Raw genomic sequence first — 20,654 nt, 5'->3', positions numbered from 1 at the left:
CTCTTCTCACCCGCTCAGCATCAAACACATGGAGTTCCTCATCTGTATGCTCCGGCTCAAACAGGTATGGCTCTGGGTCTGTGTCCGCTACAAGAAACTCTTCAAAATCGCGTTCAAAGTCGTCCATTGCAGCTACTATAGTCCGGAGATATTGCTAGGCTAAATAAACAGCTGAGCTCTGTTTACCGGCTACACTGTCAGTTGGTGTGCGGGCTGGAGATTGGTGGAGCAGAGAGGGGAGGGGGTCCCCACTCAGTATGGTAAACGAGTATGTGTGTATGAAGTGTGTCTGTTATGCTAGAAGAGTCAGAGTTTGGGACAGAGTCTTTTACCCCTTGGAGTGTTAACAGAGTTTTTGGAGTGCTCAAATAAACTGGTCTCCTGCTCGTGAGGGATTCATTACAATATCGTAACATGGTTTAGATTTCTAAATAAATATTCACCTCGTCGCTAGATAGACCTACTCCTGAAAAACTCGTGCGCAAGGCTTTTTGTCCCTACGAGGCCGCCGTCATTTACCCAACGGGAGGGGTGAGCGAGTGAGCCCTGCAATCTAGAATTTGACCACTGATGTCACTGTTTTCAACCCATTTTACACACTGGCCCTTTTTATTTACTAGAGCTGGGTTGAAAAAATCGATTTAATCGATTCGAATCGATTTTCCTTTAAATGGCACAATATCGATTCATTAATTAAAAAATCGATCTTTTACTATTAACTATTTTCCTCCGTGGACGTGTTGTACAGCCGGTAGCAGACTGCAGCAGCCTGCAGTACTATCATCCCAGGTAGTCTCGCGAGATCAGCATTTAGCACCTGAGGTCATGGCGAGAGATCTCGCGAGACGGCCGGACACTGAATGAAGACAGAGCAGCAAACAATGGTGGGAGCGCGTCCACTGAAGGCATGGGTCTACGGTGCGAGTATTTTCACTCGCATTTTCCCCTAAAAATATAACGCTAATAATGTACGAATGTTTATTAAATGCACATCAGTTTCACAGAAAAGATTAAGAAATACCACTAAGCATCAGCACACTGCTAACTGTAGCCTCCGTTTGTACCTCATACAGATCTGCTGGTAAAGTTAACTTAGCGTTAGCAAGTGTGATAAAAGAGAGAGGCGACGTTGTGCAAATAAACCAAAGATTTATTAATTCTCTGTAGCAGTAAACACATGGGCCGATAACAAATGTGTTAACTAACTATGCTAAAGCTTTACAAGCTATTCAGGGCTGCCAACGATAACGTTAACATGGCAAACAGCAAGGCTAACGTTATGGCTAACAAGCTAACGTACTGACGCTCCTCAGACACTCACACACACACACACACACACACACACACACACACACAGCCTCTCAGTCCTTCCTTAGCCGCTAACGTTAGCTCATGTACAACACAGGTACCACACAGAAACTTTTACAAAGGGTCATAATGTGCTTCTAGTGACTGTAAATTCGCCAGCGAAAGTTGTTTACACAGACACGGAGAGCAGCATGCCTGCTCTCATGGGACAAAGATCCTCTGAGAAGAAAGATGGTTCACTCTGCTCTGCCGCCAGGAACAAACTGGGAGGCAAAGATCCTCTCTGAGAAAGAGGGTTCACTTTGCTTCAGGGTTCACCTACGTATATTGTTTCTCTTCTGATACAGTCAATGTGTGCATCACAACCACTGTAGTGTATTGCACAAAAGCTTTATAAGACGGTTACAGGCAGCAAACTTGTGGATGTCCTTTGTTTACATTTTTTGTAGCCAGTTCATTTAAATTGTCTGCCTTGTGATTAGATTTAATTTAAAATATTTATTTTGTATGTGTTGGTCAGGTAATGTTAAATAAAAGTACATGATGACTAATGTACTGCTTTGGGGTCAATTCTTAATGTAAACAGTATTTTTAATAGTAATGCACCAGGTCAGAGGGTTCTCAGAAAATATCTTAATATCCAAGCAAATTCTGTATCATAATTGAAATATACTTGACTGAATCGATTTTGAACTGAATTGAATCGAATCAAATTGAATCGAATCGTGAATCGGATCGAACTGAGTCCTTGAAAATCGAATCGAATCGATCTGGAAAATCTGAATCGATACCCAGCCCTAATATTTACGTCCTTGATCATATGCAAAGAACCTATGGAGCAGCTCCGGAGAGAGAGAGTAGCTCATGTTTGCAAATACTGATTGAACTTTGCCAGGCTATGAAAACAACAAATTGGAATTATTTATTTAGATTATGTTCCTCTTTTATATTTGTGCAGCATTTGTTCTAAAATATAAACCTAAAACAACTAAGATTTGGCTTAAAAATACTTGAATATCTCAAATCATCAGAGGTGCAGAAAACTATTGGGAAATGGGCAATACCCCCAACCATGAAGGAAGTGCAGTGTAAGAAATGGCACCATTGGCATTGCTGCTCTGTTTATGATGCTGATGACAGGATATTAGCCAAATCAAGTCATTCTTGCTTCCCGTGGGTGTTAAAGAATCACATAACAGCGGCTTAAATGATCAGTTTTCAGCCAAACCCTGTGCAGAAATATAACATGTTTACCACTTTATTCAAATGAGACGGCCGGTTCTTTCATTTTGAAATCCATTCTGCTGAGGTCATTAGATCACATAGAAGCACTGTGTAAACACTTTTTTTTTTCTTTTTTTTTTGCAAAAGCTATTCCAGCACTGATCTAAGGAACTGATAGAGCAACATCTTTCTGCTTGGCTGCAACAGCAAAACAACCACACTAATAATATTGATACTGGAGGTTCATATCAGACAAACATGAAAATGGGAAAAAGCTACCCTGCAAGTCAACTGACATTTGATAAGCTGCATGTGACATTTGTGCCTCCGAGCACAGCAGCCTGACTCCCGATTAGCAACGCTTCAAATGAGGACCTGTCATGATCTGGATCTTGTTATAATGGTTGAAGCTGAAGAGACAGAGCTGGAGAGAGGGAGAAGTAGATCGGCTAATCAAGATCTGAGAAAAGAGGATCTCCTTTGTCTGGCAGGAGACGGAGCGTAAAGAAGAAGAAAAAACACTGTCTATCTTATCTCCAGTCAAAATGTGGTGTCAACACAAGCTGTGGTTGAATAAGTGCAGTTAATGCAGGCGCGAGAGGAGGAATTGCCACCACAGCCTGGCTTATGGAGGCATACTGATTTGGATGCCAGTGTTGTTGTTCTGTTTTTTGTTTTTTTCTACCTCTACTGATACAGAGACCCTCATTTGTTGGAAAATAATTGAATTCTTCCTTTTTGAAGGAATTACTGTGATGCATTCAAATGACAGAAAAAGTCTGTGTGTCAAACTATTTCTCCAGACACTGTGATTCAGTCAAGATTCAAAGCTGTTGTTAGGGCAATGACATTCTAAGCTATCAGAAGGACTGTGAATTGTAACAGAAAATGAATTTCTTTAGGATTAGTGAGGATCATTTACTCAGCTTGGCTGGATCAGGTTTTTTAGGGCATTTGTCAGACAGTTTCAAGTTTCCCATTTTCTGCATATATGCATTAAATTATAAGGGTGGAGAGTCATTTTATACAACAGATAGAGAACAACTCCGATTACAAAAAAGTTGAAACGCTGTGTAAAATGTAAATAAAAACAGAATGCAATGATTTGCAAACCCTGTTTGACCCATATTCAATATATTACAAAGACAAAAGTTCAAACTGATAAACTTTATTGTTTTTTGCAAATATACACTCATGCTGAATTTGATGCCTGCAACACATTCCAAAAAAGCTGGGACAGGAGCATGTTTCCCACTGTGTGACATTTTCTTTCAACAGCACTCAGTAAATGTTTGGGAACTGAGAACACTAATTGTTGAAGTTTTGAAAGAGAAATTCTTTCCCATTCTTGCTTGACTATTGTCTTACAGTCCAGGGTCTCCATTGCCGTGTTTTGCTCTTCATAATGTGTCACACATGTTCAATGGGAGTCAGGTCTGGACTGCAGGCAGGCCAGTCTAGTACCTGCACTCTTTTGCTATGAACCCACGCTGTTGTAACACAGAATGTGTCCTGGAATTGTCTGACTGGAATAGGCAGGGACATGCCTGGAAAAGACATCGTCTGAATGGAAGCATATGTTGCTCCAAAACTTGTATGTACCTTTCACCATTCATGGTGCCTTCACAAATGTAAAAGTCACCCATAATGCCATGGGCACTGACACACCCCATAACATCCCAGATAATGGCTTTGGAACTTTGTGCTGGTAACAATCTGGATGGTCCTTTTCCTCTGTAGTCCCAAAGACACAATGTAATCTCCAAAAACAGTTGGACTCTTCAGACCACGGCACACGTTTCCACTGTCAGTCCATCTCAGACGAGCTCGGGCCCAGAGAAGTCAGAGGTGTTTCTAGATGTTGCTGATATATGGCTTTAATTTTGCATGATAGTCTTAACTTGATGCAGCAATAAAATGTGATGATCTGAACCTCTTCTTTTGATACAGCAATGATAACTCATCATCTTTTAACTGCAGATCTCAACCTTAGCAATCTATTCTTCCATCAGCAGTAAAGCTCTGCTTACTGGAAGCAGAGAAAGTGATGAGAATCTAATACCCTGATACTCTCCTTTTCCTTTGTAAAAAGTCAGAGCAGAAGAGGCTGGAAAAACATGCTTTCCAGTTTTATCTTGAAAATAAATGATAGATAAGGTTGCCTGTTCTCTCTCAATTTACTGTAAGCTCTAGCGAGAGGCATCAGACCTTCCAAAATGAGTCCATCCATCTGCCAGGCCGGATGAGAGGAGATGATACAGCCTTCCCAACTCTCACTGTGTTGACAGCCTCTCTGGCCTTCATACACATCACTAATAGATACGTAGATGAAAAACGGATCCTGTGGTGCAATAGACTGCAAAAGGGATAGACGGATATCCATTGGCAGATATTGACTTTTATTAAAAATCTGATAATGGGCAGTTAGAGTTGTCCCACTCTGGTATTGTGCAGTGTGTTTAATTGTGTATTTAGATTATTAATCCTCGTAATAGTGTGATTAGTGTAGTGGTTATGTTTTTCTGTGCTCCAGTGTCCAGTAATGATTGCTTGTTTGCGTGCCTTTTCAATCTGAGAAGAACACAGTTTTGGACACTACATTATTTTTCTTTTAACACAAACATGATCTAGCTCCATCCGCCCTCAGATACTCCTACACTAGTATCAAACTGTGAGGCATAATTCATTTCAGGACTTTTGTCGCTTTTGTGATAGAGGGTTGTTTTTTTAATGTTTATGTTGCTGATGTTCTTTATGTTTGTTTATGTCATATCCTATTCCCCTCAACCTATCTTCCTTTTTACTGTTTAAATTTAAGATGCCTTTCATTTCATTTTGATTGCCTCTGAAAATCTGCAGAGAACAGGTGAAATGATTTTGTTCACATCATTTCAGATAGATGGGAAAGATGAGATAGATTCCCATGGCTATGACTTGCAAACATACACTTATATCACAATTGTTCCAGATCCTATATCAGTTAAACCCTTGTAGGCTACATATTAGATTATATTTGATCCTTGGATGATGTGAATTTCCAAAAGAGAAGGAACAGCATGAAAAAATATGTATAAAATTCTAAGGAGAGTCCATAGCTCATCTCTCAGTCTATAATCTGAGGCATTTTGTTGCTGATTGGAAGAAACTTGCTGACAGATGATTACGCATTGATGCGGTTGCTCTGGCTGAGAACATCTGAAGATATGTTGAACAGAATTTCTGGGGCTTTAATGAAAAAGAGAAAGAAGAGGTGGCAACTCATCATAAGCGGGAACTTTATCTGCCTTATATTGTATGGATATTCTTCACCGCCTTCTCCCAGAGGTGTTATTCAAAAAGAGTTGACCCTGAGGAAAGCACAGACTTATTACTTATCTTTGGAGTGATAAACACAATTCAGGGAAAGGATTGGAAGACTTTGCTTTTCTCAAAATTGCCTCGTTAGATTAAAAGCTTCTGAAACTTCTGTGGCGTCTTTGAACTGGTTTGATATCTAAGCATAATTAAAGTGTAGCATTTGTGACGATATTGGAAGAATGATACCAGTTTTTCAGCACTGAAGTGTTTGATTATATCATATTTTGTACCAATATTCAATATATGTTTGACTGGGAATGTTGCCATGCAATTGTACTAACTGCCTCCGAGACTATTAAGAACAGGGGACACTGTAGTAAGAATGAATTGCAATAATAAATCACAGGAGTGTTTCTCCTACCATATTTTCTGAAAAGCCTTCAGACAATACTAGGCGGCTATATATCAATACTTTCATATATATATGCATATGATACACAGAGGCCTTTACCACCAGCCTCCTTGTATATGAACGAGGCTGGTAGTAAAGGGTTACTGTGGTATGGTTCTGCAGTGCTGCCTCCAAACTTTTAAACTGTTGCAAAGCTCAAAGAGGACAGGTCTTGATAGAAGGTTTCAAAGACGTATACGTTGCTCTCTGCAGGTAGATCTACATGGTCCTGGAAGATGCATACCCTCCTCAGGGCACAAATGCAACATTTTGCAGCAGCTGTAAAAATTCCATTAGGCAAGTAGGCCTGGGGTGCAGAAATAGGTCCACTTTGGGCCTATAAATAGCATGATCAGTCATAAATTATTGTATGCCATGGTTTTCATTTAATGTTATAACATCTTCATGACAAGTCCCTGGTTATATTGTTGTGTAAAAACTTGTATTGTGAAGCAGCAAAGTAAGGAAAGAAGTTTGAGGAGTTTTTGACCAGCAACTTCACACAACTTCTAGTACAACTGATAGCAAACATGAAACAGTAAAATAATTCAGATATCTAAAGTAAGAACAGGACACAGGAGAGAAACTAAACTCCAAACCACAGAGATTCAGTTAGAAGCTACAAAGGTACTGAGAGCTGGACACACAGAGACTTTTAAAAATGCCTTTCTCTCTGGTCTCCTGCAGACACAGGTGAGGAGAGACTTGCAACTCACACAGCTTGTTTGGGGGGAGAAGGGGGATTGGCTGCGGTTGGCCAGACATCACTGCTGGCAGGTGGCCTGGCTTTTGGATCTACTCCTGAGAAGATCCATCTCATGCACAGCTCGGTGTGGCATGGCGCATCTTGACTGAAAATGGAAATGCAAACTGCCACTGTTTCCATGGTGCTGGCACATATGTTTTACTCCTTACATGCTTGCACCATGTAGGATGATGTTAAGAGGTTGTGGTCATTTCACATATTTCTGAGACCATTTTGGTTTTCATTTACTCTCCCTGCTTTCAACAGCATTTCCAGAAGAAGCAAGAAGCTCTTTTCGGCAATAAAGCTCTGACACTACCTGCAAAGCACCAAACAGCTGACAAACAAAGTTATCGACTGGCTGGTGAACATAGTGGTGCATTTACCAGCTAAAGAACCACATATATGAATGTATGCAGAATAAACTTCAGACTTACATTAATCAGGTGGCCAGGGACAAGACTTGAAATGAATGCTAACGTTGATCTGTGTCTGCTGGATGTGTAATTAGGCAGCTGAAGAGTTGATAACATGTGTCCTGCTACTCCCCAACAAACTGAGGGAGAAGCAATTTATCTTAGAAGGTGTTCTTAAAAGGGCCAGTGTAGTAATGATCAATAAATATGTACTCAATCAAGATGTGTCACAAGGGTATAATTCATATGTTTCATCATGATAAGATGTTATACCGATTCCTTAGACAACAATGCGATTTTTGCAGATATTAATCTGCCACCAAACGATTTTTATTTGATTTAATTCGATCAATATGAGGTGACATCACTAAATATTCTCATTGTCTTTTTCTTGGTTGGTAGCACCATTTGAATGTTTAGAAAGGAGGTTGGACGGAAATGATAACACGGATGTGTCATGGAAATTCCATAATAAAGGTGTATTTTAAAAACAGCAATGTTTTTACTTTGCATCAATAATACTGGATCACTGATCATTGAATTAATATCTATACCCAGAGTGATGTATCGTTACACCCATATATGTCACATCCATCATACCTGGTAGATGACCAGACCCTGTTATTTCTTAAATAAAAGCCCAAATCAGTCTCAAATCTAGCAGCAGCAGGGCCGCTGACTGAAACTGTAAACAAACTTAGTCTCTTTTGCCCTGTGATGATGGAGACTGACCTTCATTGTAGAGATGGAGGAGAATTTAATTCAGTTAAAGCTCCATTAGAGAAAAGCCTCTTGTTTTTCTGATAGGGCACCATGTCCATGCCATCCTCCTGTTTTAGTGGGATGAAAGTAAAAGCTCTGGAGACACACTAGTTCAATACTTTAGTTTGACTTTTAAAAAGAGCCCGATGTTGTTTTCCAGAAAGCATCCTGACAAATCTTCAGAGGACTGTAGAAAGCTTGTTTTTGTAATGAAACATTAAAGGATTGAAAGTAAGAATTAACAGAGCACTACGTGTTTCAAATACAGTATGTTGCCTCACTCCAGAGACTGTAATCAAGCTGACCTTGCTTGTTGTTTGAACCTTGTATCGCTGAGCTACACAGGGCAGTTTTCCACCTCAGAGGAAATGAGAAAGCTCCTGTAGAGAGAGAGAGAGATCAAGGCTTGACGGGAGACTGAACTAATTTTTTTCAAACAAGAAAAATACTACTGTGGTTGCATGGAGAATAAAGCAGTCTGTGTTTTCCCAAAGGCCCGAGGACATGACAGATGACTTGTTAAAACCAACAAAAAATGAGATCACATTCAATACACAAACACACACATTCTCACAAATACACACATGGATTTGTGTACACACAGACATACACACGAATACTCAACATATAATTATCCTCCCTTTGCTTTCATTTATTAAATTAGGTTATAATCACCATAATACAGATATTCAGCCCAATTGGGGTGGTTATTATAATCAGATGGGTAAGCGTTATTATATTTGGCCCTTTTGAATAATTTTACATGAGGTTGTTTGCAGGGTGGGAGCACTGTAACAAAGTTGTTGTTTTTTGTGTACTTGTATTTTATGAGGTAATTTCACTTGCACTTTAGGTTTTTTTTATTTCAAGTACGGTAATTCAACTCTGTGTTCACATTACCAGTGATACAGCAACATGCTACTATTCAGTTTCAATGGAACCAGTGACATACAGTAAAGCTGGCTCTGCGGACGGGCGTGACGCTCTACAAACAAAAGTTGAGCTGGCCTCAACTTTTTTTCAGCACTCCATTGATGCAGTAAAGTGTCAACCAATTATACATATTTTTTTTAGCTGTGGTCCCGTGTAATTTAGCTTAGTAAGCTGATGCTATGTTAGCTGTCTGTACTTTGCGGTGCACACTGGGTTGAAATGTGATGTTAAAATAGGGCCCAGACACTGATCACTAGCATAGATACTCTTATGACCAAATACAAATTTTAGATGATGTTTAGTCAAGTTGCTTTGTGGCTGGTAGCAGACACACACAAGCCCATGATGACGTAACTATGTTAACCAGTGAGCAACTTGCCAATACTGTGGTCACATGAAAAAAGAACTGATGAATCAATATGTTCTTATCCCAACTTGTCAAATATCGCTGTTTTGTCAGTGGCATTTTACGGGACACTGTGTCAACTGATGCTTGATACGTGTTGTGTCTTTTCAAAATACACCTCCGTTTTCACGACAGTGTACAGTTTGTGCTCGTTAGATACATAGTCCTCTTTGAAATAAACTTACTTCATCAGTAAACACCTCGTGTGAATGACAACCACACAAAACAAACATTAATTACACCTACAAATCACACACACACACACACAGCACAATTACCGCCTTGCATATGTATCTGCGCACCACTGTAGTCACAGTTACAGTTTCCATGTCACAGTGAAGTTGACCTTCGACCTTTTGGCTATAACATGCCATCGATTCATGATTTTATTCTGTTTGGCATTTCTGTGAAATTTTGTCACAATTAGTGTAGAAATTATTGTGTTTTGGCCAAAAACATGTTTTGTGAAGTTGCAGTGACCTAGGCCTTTGACCACCAATGTCTAATCACTTTAATGCTGAGTTCAAGTCAACGTTTGTGCCAAATGTCCCTCAAGGGGTTCTTGAGCCATCACTGTCACAAGAATGAGACAGACGAGGACACAGTGACCTTGACATTTATCCTTGGGTCCAAAGTTCCCAGATAGCATACATACATCTGGCCGACATCGGCCTGAGGACAACACATCGGCCTTGAATTTATAACGTCTGACAAGCGTCGGCCGCATTGGCAGATATCTTTAAATTTAATACTCTTTTGTCCCAGCTCATCAAACGTCTCTGTTACGTCGACTTTAGGTCGGCCCAGTGCCGTAGAATATACCTGCCCACATACGGAAGTCGCCACAGAAGGCGGAATTTCATCTCCGCGGTCTTTATTTGGAACTGAGCTTGGAGGACACAGCATCTCATAAGTTGGTTTCAGGTAAGCTAATTGGAATAAATTGTCAGAAAATAGCTATGTTGTTTATTATGTGACCGTTAAAAGAGGTTCCTGGTGAGTGGCGAGGCATGACTGGGTGTATAGCACATGTCCCCACCAGCTAACGTTATCTTTCGTTCACTGTTAGCTAGTTTAGCTCATGTTAGCTAACAGGCTACAACTGTGGTGTTTTCATTTTATTTTCCCTAGCTGACGTTATCTGCTCATCTGGTTATCGTGAGCACTAATTTTGGGTTAAAGTGGAAGTGCCCGGAGCTGCCACCCGTGGTCCCAGGCAGGGCTCGAGACTTGGGATCCACTCACCTATGATCCCGCCCAGCCTGATGGGGTCCATATCATTGGTTCGACAGCCCATTGGTTCGACATCCCATTAGTCTGACTGTCCGCCGTGCTGAACGGCTCGCGGCGGGCGTATGGTGCGCCGCGACCGGCTTGAGGCAGAGCAGGCTCACGGCTTATGTGTTTGTCACTTTATTTTTCATTTTAACCCACACCATGATCTTTTCCAGACCCCAACCAAGTGGTTTTTGTGCCTAAACCTAACCAGACCTTAACCACAGGGCATCATGATGATTTCGGAACGGACTTCGGAACAATGAGTTTAATATGGTCGGAACAATGGGATGTCGAACCAATGGGCTGTCGAACCAATGGGCAGTTCCCGCCTGATCTCCGCGGCCCCCTGGCCTGACGTCCGCAGCCTGGACGGGTGCTCAAGTGTGGGTGAGAGGAGCGGAGAGGAGCGCGGAGGTCAGGCCGGATGGGCCGACAGTGTGTATCCCAAAACGGGTGCTCAAGTGTGGGTGAGAGGAGCGGAGAGGAGCGCGGAGGTCAGGCCGGACGGGCTGACAGTGTGTATCCCAGAACGGGTGCTCAAGTGTTGGTGAGAAGAGCGGAGAGGAGCACGGAGGCCAGGCCAGGCCGGCCGACAGTGTGTATCCCAAAACGGGTGTTCAAGTGTTGGTGAGAGGAGCGGAGAGGAGCGCGGAGGTCAGGCTGGGCGGGCTGACACTGTGTATCCGAAAACGGGACCACGGAGGTCAAATAGTGAAGTTTAAGGATGCCTTCGGTATGTTGTTAGTGTGATTTTATAGGCAATTTATCAGTCGAGGTCTCCTCCCCTGCAAAGCAAACTGACCCGGTGGCTACAGGTAATAGCGCAGTTTTGAAGCCACTGTTTTTCCGAGATGAAGGACTGATTGTTGAGCTGCTGTTAACAGTTAACGGAGTTACCGCCGGATCCCGTTATTTAACGGTTTCAACACTAAATCAAGCAGAGTGACGGACCCAAAGCCTTCAATCTGGCTAAAAGACAGCTGAAATGCTAACAAAAAAAATACAGTGGTGAAGTTGGGATTTGTTTCTTGAAGTTACATGCTCATCGTCTTTTCTGTCTCTTGAAGGCTGCCAGGAGAAGCGGGCTGGCCATCAGATATTGATTGTGGAAATTTGAAAATAAAGTTTGTCAGATTGACTTTTGGCTCTTCATTGTGCACACTTACACACGAAATAGGGTAACAGTCAGCTATTTTTGAATGTTAGCATTGATTTCTCACAGTGAATGGTGAAATATTTGTAGTTTGTAAGGTCTGACCTAAATGAATAAAGGTCGTAGTTAACGAAGCATATGAATATTAATGAAGGAGCGCCCACTGAGTGCAGCTTCTTTTATTGATCGTTTGAACGTCGCGTGGTGGTCATTTTCGATTAAAGGCCGACGTCTCTGCGACGTATTGGCAATGAGCAAACGCTCTCCCTGCTACGTCTTAACGATCTAAACTTGATACATCGGGCCGACGTCGGCCAGATGTATGTGTGCTATCTGGGTTGTGCCAAATTTGAAAAAAAAAAATTACTTTGAATGGACAGACAACCTGAAAACATAATGCCTCCAGCCACAACTGCCGTAGGCGTGGAGACATTAAAAAATTACATCTACGTTAATCACTGATTTAATGCACCACTCGGCAAGCGCACTGTGCACAAGTGACCCAAATCAAACACACCCAAGATATTGCATAAACAACAGGTGCATGCGTGGTCTAGCAATAAACCAAATGCTAATATGCTCAGGGTGGATCCTCCAGTGGTGACTCAAAGCTTTGTAAATTGAGGAGCACAGTGGGACAGAGAGGCTGAGTAGACTGGTTACATTATGAATTCATAAAGACTAATCAGAGAAGTTAAATCTAGAGCAGACTGAGGAGGACTTTGCACAAGGCTCACAGCATGCCATTCAGACAGTTGAGTACAAAAACAAGTGTAACTGTTCTTTCTAACTGTACAGAGGAAGACGGCAACAGTGTTGAAACGTACTGTTATTTGTTGCACTACATGGTGTGCAAAAAACTGTGTAGGGTCTCTTTTTGCTTTGATGTGTGTGTTTGTGGCTGTAGCTTCCATCACGTGTATACTGTTTACATCTTTGTGTTGGCTGCCCTGGTGATGCTTTCTTTTGTTGTTAAAGTGGCAGTTATTTAATTTATATTGCCTAATATTGCTTATTGCACCCAACACAGTGTATCTTGCTTGTTTTGTTTATTAATGGTCATTTCTGTGTTTTGTCACTTTTCTTTTCTAGTAAAGGCTACACTGAAGAAAGTGTATGTATAATTGATAATCCAACCTGATCTCACCCCAAATTCGTCAATATCTGGCACTTGGTCGGTAACTTCTGGCATCAGACACAGACGAAAAAAGCTGTCCTTTCATGTCAGCATGATAGGTGGCCAGTTGCCGTTACAGTTTAACAGCACCTGATGTTGTCGTGGGAAATGCGACGGGACAAGAATAAATGTTAAGGTGGCGAAAGTCCAAGTAGGGTGGACTGGAGAGGTGGTGGATGGGTCCAACAACCACGACTTTCACACGGGAGACCAGTCTACGCTTCCTGTAAGATTGTAAAGCCAAACCCTGTTCTTTTTTTTCCTAAACCCAACCACCTGTTTGTTGTTGAAGTACCGATGCAGTGCATTTATTCTGAAAGAAACTGTATGCTAACTGTACATTTCTTGTGAAAACAGAAGTGTGTTTTGAAAGAAGAGAATGCATGTAACAGGCAAAACTTAACACAGCATCCCAGACTGTCAACAACCAACACATCCAGGGTACCTTGCACATCATATCTGGACGTAAAAAGTCCATGACCAAATATTGATATGTGACAAGGTAGGAGTAAGAATGTGTTGGATAATCAGCTGCAAATGTCTGTCAAAGAAAAGAAAACAAGAAAATATTGTTATTGAACATGGTTAAAGATTTGTAGAGAAGTCCAATTTCTACATTCTTGGGAAAGAGTTGCTACAATATATTGCTGGGATATTAGCTTCACAGTAAGGTTAGCACTGTTTCTGTTGACTCTCTGTGAAAAGACACTTGACACATTCAAATATGTTAGAGCCCACTTTGATTTAATTCATCGCAGCTCGTGCCCCATTCAATATTTAAATGCGAATTTACATCCATCCTTGATGGAGGCATCTCTTTCATCCTATACAGTGAATTTACAGGATCAGCACAGAGGAGTGTGAGGGCAGCTTGTTGAAACCTAACAAGGTTTGTTCCGACACACCCTTCTCCCATTTGCCGGGGCTCTCATCTGTGACTTTGCAGTGGGAGTCAATCCTCCATCTATAGGGAGGCTTGTAAAGAGTACAGTGAATTTAATCATTATAAACAAAGCAGAGATTGTGGAGCAGGGCCACAAGGGAGCTTGGAAACACGAGGGCCATCATGTGTGGATTAATCAACCTTTGCGGACTCAGCCGAATCTTTGCAGAGGTGGCAAATGAGATAGGAAGCCAATAGAGAATGAAAGTGTTGACACTTTGCTCTCTATTACACTTTAATGTTTTCTCTCTTTACTTTGGGGTCAGAGAAAAGGCTTGAATAGGATAGTTTCCAAAAAGATGCTATAAAAGCAGCAAACTTGAGCTGTGGGTTTAGTGTACAAGTTTAGCTACATCGTGATAAAAATATCTACAGACTCACCTCAGCCTGTCCACACACTGTATGTCTGTGTAATTATGTAACTGTTTACACATTAATCTGCCATGGCATTGATACTAAGTCCATACCATATGGATACATGGAGCCATTCCTGGCCCTGGAGGTAAAATTGGCACTTTTTGGTTACTGGCACAAACAAAAAACATGGAACAATTCCTTCCTCGGTACATGTCAGAAATGGAATCTTCTGGAAAGTCTCAACTAGAAGTGGCCCCAAAGGTTGCTGCTTTCAACTTCGCAAAGATGTGGGGTATGCTATAGTAGTCAATGAGCAAGACCATCAATTATAATAGAACAGGTGGGCAAATTCTTGTTGCTCTTTTCTTTTTCCTATCTACATTATTCATTGGCATGATAGCCATTGCAGACTGGTAGCTTAGTGATGGTTATCATGCATTGAATATGGCAGAAACCCATTGACTGTGTATGGTGCCTAGAACATGGAGCACACTGTGTATGGTGCCTAGAACCCCAGAGCGCAGGTCATGGCGCAGGTGCAGTCATCATGGCCAAGCGACCAGGAGGACAGCGCGATCTGAGGGACTTCTTTGGATTTAAAAAGGCCAAAGATAACACTACAGGTAAGTCAACAGGTTTTTTAGTCATTAACCACCAAAGGTAGAATCTTTGGAAATAAGCCATTACAAAGTTTGGAGCTAGCTATGTTTTTCTCTCTTGTTAGCTAACTAGCTAACGCTAGCTAGCTAGCTAAAAGATGAGGACTTGAACTTCATTAACTTACCTAGCATTAACTTAGGCCAACATTAGGTTAGGCTCGACATTCAATAGGCTAACGTTAGCTAGCTAATCATGTTGCAAAGAGGAAGCACGGTAGGCAAGGGAGAGCAATCAGAGCACACAGGCATTTGCATGAGAGTTAGTAATATGTGCTGAACTTTATACAGTCTCTGAAAATATGATGACTGCTTTGGGAGTAAATCTAACCTAATAATAATCTATATTTGGCCACTGCTGTTTTCTCCATAGATGATGATACCCAGCACCAAGATGGTGCTGGCACGACAAGGGGAGCTGGAGGGGACACACACTGTTGCCAACTCCTCAGTAAGAAAAGTAGCTATTGGCTGTCCTAAAAGTCACTAGAAGTCGCTAAATGACGTCATCACCTAATTTGCATAATTTTCCATATGCATGTAATTGTAATGGCTGCTGTAGGAGAGAGGAATAATGTCGTGGGAGAGACAAAAACTGAGTAAAAAAAACACCCTGAATATGTTTAGAACTACAAATGAACCTTCTTTCAGTGATTTATATTAGACAAAGAAAATTTTACATTTACATCCCGCCCTGACTGTAAACCAGGTCAGGATCAGAGCGATAGATCAGCCAGCGGCGGTTCCGCACATGCGCGATTCACTTGCAGTCTGGACGTGGAGGGGTTAACGTCTCCTGCTCTGACTGCTGCTGGGAGGGAGGACTGGGCCGTCTGTGAGTGATTTGGGGCGAGAGAGGAGCCCAAGGTAGCATCCGCTGCCCGTTGAGAAGAATAAGAATGATACGTGCTCTCACAGCAGAGTCTCCAGAAGTCTTCAATAACATCAGAAAAAGTCGCTAGATTTGTCGCTAGCCGCTTTTTTGAAAAGAGTCGTTAGAGGAGTTTGAAAAGTCGCTAAATATAGCGACAAAGTCACTAAGTTGGCAACACTGGGGACACAGAAGCTACCAGAATGGAAGGTACTAGTAATTTTAAGATAATTTAACTCTTTCCCAGCCAGTGCCAGCATTTTTGGGCATATGATATTTTGTTATATTAATATTTAAACAGTGATATTAAAAGGAAGGTGAGAAATTATTTTCAGCCCCAAAACTATTTTGTCTTCAGTGTGTGTGTGTGTTTTTTTTAATCCACACTTGAATGTAGGGCATTTTCATGAAAATATGTAGTTTTCTTAAAAAACAACTGGAAAAGTAATGTTTTGTGCTTGCATAAAATTTCTGCTCAGTCATTCTAACAAAACCATAATGAGCTTGTTTTCTTCACATAGAGGATAACTGTGGCCAGGAGGCAGGACATGACACAGCAGGAGAGCGAAGAGCTGGAGGAGGAACAGGTTTGTTGATAATTCTACGTGCTGGGTTAAGACAGTTTTGTCAGACAGTTGGCCCAATACAGCTCATTATGTCAGTGCACATGAGGCAAATTAGTTTATTATAGACTTTTTGTTTTTGTAGTGGAAAGAAGAGAGGATGAAGCAGCAGCAGGGCAAGATAGTGCTGAAGAAGATAGTGCAGAGGAAACAAGCATCCCAGATCCTGACAGCCAAAATTACCAGGGAGAGAGCAGTAACGATCAAGATATCCATGAATGCTGGACATCTAACATGTTCAGAGAGAAAACTAAGCAATATCCATGGCTAATATGCCAAAACAAAAAACTTGGGTGCCTAACCTGCCAAAAGATAAAAGCAGTTGGGCCAAATGCTGGTGGGAGCCAGTTGAATTGACAGCCTATGGTGCAACCAGAGCAGCACAGCTGCAGTCTTTTCGGAAGAAGATACACAAGCATAGAACGTCAGACTATCACCAAGCAGCTGAGAAAACTATGGAAACAGCAAAAGAAAAAAGAAGGGAAACCTTGACTTCTTATATGCAGAGGGATCATTTCTTAACCACTTACTGGGTATTTCGCACAGTTTACAAGATTGTGAAATCTGCAAGGCCTTTCACATATCTACCAACTGATATTGATCTGCAAGTCTTGAATGGACTTGACATGGGAAGAACTTTACATTCAGACTATTCCTGTGCAACAATCAGCCGACACATAGCAAGTGAAATGAGAAAGAGAGTAGTCAGAAAGGTCCTTCAAAGTGGAACAAAGTTTTCTGTTTTGATAGATGAATCTACAACTGACAGTAAAAAATCAGTTTTGATCATTTATATTAGAGCAAGCCTAGGGATGAGTGAAGAGCCACTAACATTCTTCTTGGACCTAGTTGAGCTTTCTGCTACCAATGCAGAAGGAATTTATCAAGCTCTGATGAATAACCTCTCACACCATGGCTTCTCGGAAGTTATTGTGAAGGAGCGCTTTGTTTGCTTTGCTTCAGACAGAGCTTCTGTCATGCTAGGAAGTAAATCAGGTGTTGCAACTAAAATTGTAGAAAGGTTTCCCAACGTGATGGTGTGGCACTGCATGAATCACCGTCTTGAGTTGAGTGTTGGAGATGCTGTAGAGGAAATTGCAGGGATGAATGAGTTCCAGTTTTTCTTTGACAAAGTGTACAGTCTCTATCATGCATCCGCCAAAAACCGCTGTGAGCTCACTGAACACTGTGAGGAACTTGCGATACAGTGTCTGAACATAGGGAGAATTCTCAGCACTAGATGGGTGGCATCCAGTTATAGGACCATTAAAGCTGTATGGCAGCAGTACCTAGCACTACACAAACACTTTTCTGATGCCTCAGTTGATCCTAAAAGAAGCTCAACAGAGAGATGCATGTTTAGTGGTTTAGCAAATTGCCTTTCTAATGTAACCTTTGTCCAGAATCTTGGGGTCATGTATGATGCTTTAGAAGAGCTGTCTGAATTCTCTCTCTCCCTTCATGACAGAAACATGACTCTCCCCAAGGCCGAAGCAAGTCTCAGTCGGCAGGTCCGCATGTTAAAGTCAATGGCCGAGCAACCTGGACCAAGGGCAGAAGAGGCTCAGACAGCAGGGGATTTAAAGCTATTCAAAGGAGTTCCACTGACAAATAGTTCAATGTACAGCAGAGAAACCACCAACAGTTTTTAATGCCTTGGCTACTAGTATTGAGATGAGACTGGGCTGCCTGCCTGGTAAACAGAGGAGCAAGGAAGAATACCAGAGCTTTCTTAACAACATCAAAATGCTGCAGCCATCTAGCTGGCCAGGTGCATGTCGGGTCCGTTATGCTGAAAAGGAAATACAGGAACTCTGCTCCTTTTTCAACCTTGATAATGGCAGACAAATTCAAAGAGGGATGAGGGAATATTTTGACATGGTCAGACTCAAAACTGTTGATGAAATGATTTCAGCACTAGAAGAGCTGAAACCCCTCCTGCAAGCAGTGAACACTCTGGTAATCTCCACAGCAGAGTGTGAGCATGGGTTTAGTCAGATGAACATTTTAACCACAACTAGAAGCTCCCTAGAGGTAAAAAGCATGTCAGCCTTACTTTTCATCAAGTGTGTTGGCCCTCCACTGAGAAAGTTTAGACTGAAAGCAAGGGCAAGAAATATTGAAAACAGAAATCATGACTATGAAAATCTCTGGAAACTTTTATGAGATAGGGGAGAGTGGGGTAGGCAGCCATAGAATTGGTCCTATGTATTTTGTATTATTTGTATTTTTAATATATTTTCATATTTTAAGTTTCAATTTGCACTCCATGCCCTGAAGTTGGGAATTTTAACCCACAATATTTGTATTTGTATGAACTTTAAACTGCAATAAAATAAAGATCAATATTTTTTCCAATTCTTTTTCATTTTTTTCATGAAGGGGTTCTTGTTTAATGTATATTATTTAATTAATCACAATTAAAAATTAACCCTTAGATACCAGTTTTGATCATATACCACTAACTGCTTTTTTGAAAAATACACTATAATTCAATATTCTAAAAGAAAAATTGACTTTAATTATTATTAGCATCATCGGTTGACCCACTTTGCACTTGTCCTGTGCATTTGACCCTAACTATGTAAGAACAGTGGTGCTATGGCAGACCCTCTGCGCTGTCATCAGCACAAATTATGTCCCCATGTGATGAAATCCACCATCCCCCCCAGTTGTTTTTTTTTTTACAACTTGAGTACTGATGATAACCACCACTAAGCTACCAGTCTGCAATGGCTATCATGCCAAATTGTGAACTAGACATGTGTAGCAAGTCAAAAGGCAAACTAGAAATTGCCCACCCATTTTATTGTCGTGGGTCAATTTTGGGGTCTTGGCTCATGGACTATTGTTTAAATATATCAATTATCATTTTTGAAGTAATTATTTGTGATGTTGCAGCTAATCTGATCAAGGCCTTTGTTATTCAGGTGCATTTGGAATGACCCTAAAAATATAATAACTGTTATAATAGCCAAATTAGAATAAAACTGCCCCATGTGACCACCTCATTTAGAAGAAATGGGCCAGTCCAGCCTGATGGGAAAGAATTTTCAGTCAGGTTTAGAGGGATGATGTATAATATAAGCGCCCCCAGCAGGGTCTGGTCTCCTTTTTTCACGAGCGAATCTTGCACTGATAATCAATTTTACGACATAAAGGATATATTAGATATTATATAAATGTCAGTTGTGTCTAAACAGAGAGACACAAACTCAAAGAACATTAGCAGGAATGAAGGCCAAATTGGGATATCACCAAATCAATAAATTCATCACTTACACGTTTCAGAAAGATTCAGAACTTCATAATGTTATGTTTTTGTGAATCTCCTTTTCCAGAAGATAGGTTTCTAAGTAAAAGATGGACTACAAAGGCTCTCCATCAGTGCAAGGTGAACTCCATTCAGCTTAATCTGACGTCAGATTCACCCGAAGCCCTGAAGAAAGCCTTCGCAGATTCTTCTGCTGCCAGCATAAGAACACGTAGAGTGTCCACTGTGAGGGTTGCTCGGCAACTGAAGAATACAGGAGCCATAGATGATGTCAAGATGACAGCCTCAGAATCTGAGCCCTGCAGACATCAGACTATGCCAAAATCAGTGGTGACATTCAGGCCTGTTCCTCATCCACTCCAAAGAGGAAGGATCCATCAACAATGAACAGGAGGGTGGTAACCATATCTGTGGTGACACATGTGTCTGTTCTTCCACCTATTCCCCAGAGGAAGGATCTGTCAATAGTAAACAGGCAGGTGGTCCCAGAAAAAGGCAAGCTTCAGTCCACCAGTAAGAAGACCACTTGGCCAATAAAAGCAAAAGCAAAATGTGAAGCAGCCAGTGCAAAGAGGTGCACACCCAGTGCCTCTAACCCCAAACCTACAGTAACAGCCAGACCCGTCCTTCCCCCTATCGGCCAGAAGAAGGATCTGCCACCAAAACCAAGTAAGGGGTCAATAACAAACTGGAAGATGGTGGCAAAGAAGAAAATTAAGCCTATAGAAGACCCTGCGAAGCTTAAGGAGCGGGAGCAGAATTGAGACAGTTCTACCTTGT

At 41.4% G+C, this 20,654-nt stretch overlaps 2 long non-coding RNA genes across 3 annotated transcripts in view; one reads left to right on the top strand and one right to left on the bottom strand.

Moving 5' to 3' along the window:
• Positions 1–20,654, bottom strand: part of LOC126393762 (uncharacterized) — an 88,453-nt gene that overhangs the window by 27,347 nt on the left and 40,452 nt on the right. Inside the window, exon 1 of one of the 2 annotated variants that reach the window (XR_007570300.1) lies at positions 8,174–8,278. The exons of the other annotated variant lie outside the window; for it this stretch is intronic. This is a non-coding gene — a long non-coding RNA (uncharacterized LOC126393762). Of the gene's footprint in view, positions 1–8,173; positions 8,279–20,654 lie in introns of those variants that run through there. 2 annotated transcript variants of the gene reach the window in all.
• Positions 15,638–18,819, top strand: LOC126393760 (uncharacterized). Its single transcript, XR_007570297.1, has 3 exons — positions 15,638–16,187; positions 16,499–16,564; positions 18,069–18,819. It is a non-coding gene; the product is annotated as an uncharacterized LOC126393760 (long non-coding RNA).

This window comes from Epinephelus moara, chromosome 8 (assembly GCF_006386435.1).
Source record: "Epinephelus moara isolate mb chromosome 8, YSFRI_EMoa_1.0, whole genome shotgun sequence".
NCBI classification, from domain to species: Eukaryota; Metazoa; Chordata; class Actinopteri; order Perciformes; family Serranidae; genus Epinephelus; species Epinephelus moara.
This window is presented reverse-complemented; position numbering and strand designations above follow the sequence as displayed.